This window comes from Clupea harengus, chromosome 8 (genome assembly GCF_900700415.2).
Source record: "Clupea harengus chromosome 8, Ch_v2.0.2, whole genome shotgun sequence".
Lineage (NCBI taxonomy): Eukaryota > Metazoa > Chordata > Actinopteri > Clupeiformes > Clupeidae > Clupea > Clupea harengus.
Genome location: NC_045159.1, coordinates 30,107,922 through 30,112,442, shown reverse-complemented (window position 1 = coordinate 30,112,442; position 4,521 = coordinate 30,107,922). Strand labels below are relative to the sequence as shown.

Sequence of the window (4,521 nt, the reverse complement as noted above, 5' to 3'; positions counted from 1 at the left end):
TTTTTTTTAGGGTCTTTTGATATATTTACTCAATATTTATATCGGTTTCAATGCAGTTTCTCTGATTTTGTTTTTATATTTAAAGCATTTCTATATTCATTCATCATCTCATTTGTAAAGCACTGAATTACCATTTTGTATGAACACAAATAAACTAGTGTTGCTGTAAGTAGACGAAGGGTTGACTCAAAAACGATCCGCATACGGATGTAATTCTAGAATGTTGATTGGTTAAGATTAGTTACCAGGCAGGAACGGAAAACACCATTTATTTGATTGGCTAATACCAGGACCTCTACTTTTCCCTCTGAGCTGCAACGTCGTTTGCCTGACATTTAATGTGGTGTCACGTTTAACGTTGCTGTTCAACATTAATAGCAACTGAATTACACGTGTGTTAGGTGTAATCTGTAGCGTTAAATAACATAAACTGAGAGTGATTGATAAAGGATATATGTTACACATCACAAACACACATAATCGATGGGTTTTTTGTGTGAAAGTTATTTAATTGGTTAGCTTAAATTACAGTATCTTACATAGGCTGACATGGCTACGATAGCTAACTAGCTACTGTACTGTGTTTGGTTAGCTCAAGCTAGCACTCTTACAAACACACATACATACACAATCGATAGGTTTTTGTAAAAAAATAGTTCATTGGTTAGCTTAAATGACAGTCATTTATGCAAGCTGACTAAGTTTGAAAGACTTGAAAACTTCCAGACCTGAAGATGAAGACCTGAAGACAAAAGATCCTTTTTGAAGACAAAAGCCTCTGTTGAAGTTACCTAAACTTCATCAGCAGATTACACATCCCCATCCAGCTAAGGTAAGTTGATTTACTTGCATTACAAATAATCTCAGGTAATGTTACAAGTCGCCAACAGCGAGCCTTCCCTTTAGTAGTGCTATATGCTTAGTTGCCCATGCTATTAAATAGAGGACCTTCACTTTTAATTTCGTGAAATTTTTCTTACAAGTAATGTTAGCCCACAGTAGCATAGCCTGCTGTCAAACGCTTCTGGTCAGTGCGCATGGATGACATTTGGCACGAATCAGTCACGTTAAATGCAGCGATCAGGGATTTAAATCTCCCGGTGCTATTGCAATAGTTTCGATGTTTTTGCTCTTTTTTCACGATGTGTTAATGACATTGTACATTGTACATTGTAGCATAGCCTGCTGTCAAACGGCTGTGGGCAGTGCCTTACCTTACCTGAGGGAAAATAAAGCGCTAGGTTGCGCTGCGCGCCAAAACTTTATGGATGACATTTAGCACGTTAAATGCAGCGATCAGGGATTTAAATCTCATGTTTTTATATACATGTACATTTACAGACATATACATGAACATTTACAGACTTTCTATGTGTTCACCAAACTAATGCTGTCATGTTCTCTCTCCCTCTTCTCGTTTGTGACAGTGTGCTACGTTGTGTTTTGTGTGTTTGTGAAGTGTAAGTGACATATTGTGTTTTATTTAGACATCCTTGAGAGATGGAGAGTTTTGCACGTCTGGACGCTATATTTTATTACCTTGCAAATGGTTCCCACCAACTAGGGAGTAGTAGGATACAGATGTCTTCTGTCGGTAGAGCAGCAAAGCAGTATGTGTTAGATATGGGTAAGTTGTACTATGTTAATTCAGGTAAGAGACGTCTAGTTGTACGTACTCCTGAGGAGAGGGACAGGGTACTGTATGAGTGCCATGACAGTGCAGCCACTGGAGAGCACCCACACAGAAGGCAGTGCAGAATTTTTATTGGCTGACTTTGAAAAAGGATGTAGAGGATTGGGTTGGTGCCTGTGAGCCATGACAGAATTAAGACTGTAGCACCTACGCTACACCCTATTAAGGTCCAGGGTCCCTGGCAGGTCATGGGAGTTGATTTAATTGGGCCGCTCAAAACGACATCCAAGGGTTACACCCATATCATAAGTTTTACTGATTTGTTCTCCAAGTGGGTCATGGCTAGGCCTCTGAGAGGCAAGAACGGTCCAGGGGTAGGACTTATGGTGACACAAACTGTTTTGGCACAGGGTGGTGTCAAAAAGATTATCACTGATATGGGAAGAGAGTTTGTTAATGACTGTAACAAAGCTCTTTTTGAAACCTTTGGGATAGAGCATGCTGTAACTTTAGCCTACCACCCGCAGAGCAATGGGCAAGATGAGCGCTCAAACCAGAACATTAAGCGCCATCTTGCAAAGTACTGTAATGAGGAGCAGAATGACTGGGACGTCTATCTGCAACACGCTGTTTATTCGATAAACACCTCGAAGCAGCGTTCCACAAAGGTAAGCCCATATTTTGCAATTTATCGGGTTCATCCCGGCAGCAGCGCCGATCCAAATGTAGATGACTGAGATCGCGAACAGTGAAGAGACGCTGCAGAGGAGGGCAGACTCACTTGCCAAAGTTCATGCCAAGGTTCAGGAGAACATTGCAATTGCCCAGGGTAGACAGAAATTGCAGTTTGAAACCCAGCAGAGGCGTAATGTTAAATGCTTTGATGTCAAGGAGGGCGATGAGGTCCTCGTGGCAGACCAAGAAAGCGGTGAAGTTAGGAAATGCGATGAATGAACGTTGGGCTGGACCGTTTAAGGTGGAGTCCATGACAGCCAAAAGAGTGTCCAGATCTGTTGACAGTGAGGGTCTTTCAAAGTGAAGTCAGATGGTGAATGTTCGTTTTGCCAAATGTTTTGCCATTTGAAGCCATATGTTCGTCGAACAGACACGCCCAAGATGTCGGCATCGCTTCTGATGTCCAGGAATTGAGTGTATTGTGCGACATCTCGATGGAAGCTGTAGGTGCTGAATGTAGGTATTTCTTCATTTATACATCTCCACATATGTACTGTCATGTCAAGTTCAATGTAGAGTGTTGAATGTGTTTCATGTTCCTTTTTCCTAAAAGGTGCAGATGTTGATCACACACACAGCAAGGCAGCAGACACAGGTGAGGGCACAACCTTGTACAGAGAACAAACATATTTGTACATACATAGATGTATATGTATAGTAGATGCTGAATGGTTTGTGTTTGTGTGTGTGTTTTTCCCAATTTCAGATATTCCTATTCTCTAAATAAGTTCAGAGGACGAGGTACATTTTCTAAAATGTATTAGTGTTCGTTTCAATGTATTAGTTTCTTCTGCTTTCTTCTTTTGATCTGTTGGTTATTTAACTCATTCACTGTTTTTCTGCAAAGGTAAAATGGTCTATAGTCTACCATGGTGAACCATCTTTTCCATTTAGTAGTAGTTTGGGGTGGACATTATGTGTAACTTCTGTACACATGCTTCCAATCCATCAGGTACTGACGCAACAGATCCGCAATGATGTGGACAAATACGCGTCTTGATCAGCATTGGAAGTTGTCGTGCCACGTTGCGCGACTTAGACAGTCTGGCAGGCCCAGAGTTCAACTGGCTGACCGATGATGTAAGTAAAACTTAGAAATACATTTTTATTTTACTTTTTTCCTATCATGTTGTCGTCAAATTTCTTTTTCTTTCTTGTAGATTGTGAATACGCGCGTTGCAGTGATTGCTGCAGATCACAAACAACGTTCCACTGTAAGTAGTTTCTATTTTCTCTGTAGTCTGACAACCTACCAGTATCTGTTATTGTTTTGTAGAAGTTTACTCTGGTTTTTTTTGTCTTCACAAGACAAAGCAGTGTTCCACGCCCTTACCACAGACGCATACACGTTGTGGTGTCGTGACTGGACAGCACATAGTTGTGTTACGGAAAGAACTTTAAGCTGTATCAATGGCATTAAGCCAGATGGCGTGGTGCTACTGCCCCGTCTCGTAGGTCTGCGTTAAAATAAAGCTTTACAGGTTTGGTCAGCGGACACCTGGGGTTAAATGCGTTGTACTGTAGCTTTACAGGTTCGGTCAGCGGACACCTGGGGTTAAATGCGTTGTACTGTAGCTTTACAGGTTCGGTTAGATAAGGTGAAGTTGTGCCCTGCTGCTGGCGTTCCCTAGTCAATGCCAGTCACTTGGAGTTAGACGTGCCTTGCTTCTGTCACCGGTCACATGGGTTAGACTTTGTCTTACAGGTGTGGTTAGCGCACACCTGGGGTTAGAAAGATGTGCCTTGTTTTTACTGTCTTACAGGTGTGGTCAGCGAGCAGTGCGTGTGTTGCGCTTGTAGGAAGTCCTTTACGGTTCCCAAGTGCGGCGTGCAATCTGTCAGCGCACACCTGGGGTTAGACGTACGCACTTCCACAGGTTGTATTTACTGTTTTTTGTAAGGGGACAGGTAAGTTTGGTTGTCTCTCCATTTTCCCCTTTAAATGTATGTTATATGTATACCATGTTCTATGTATGTCCCTGTGAAGTTTGTATGTCTGTCACACATGTCTGTTATACACATTTGTTATTTAAAAGTATCTAAGCATCCTTTTATTTTTCATTAACCTTGTGTGGAGGCTATCCTAAACAGGTCTTGCTTTGAATGGTGTTAGTAATCATGTTTTTAAAACAAGTATATGCTTTGCAGTATAT

General features: G+C 41.5%; 1 long non-coding RNA gene across 1 annotated transcript; it reads left to right on the top strand.

Moving 5' to 3' along the window:
• The first annotated feature begins 606 nt into the window (after nt 1-606).
• LOC116221552 lies at nt 607-4,317 on the top strand. Its single transcript, XR_004164189.2, has 3 exons — nt 607-832; nt 1,428-3,880; nt 4,277-4,317. It is a non-coding gene; the product is annotated as an uncharacterized LOC116221552 (long non-coding RNA).
• The last annotated feature ends 204 nt before the right edge of the window (nt 4,318-4,521 follow it).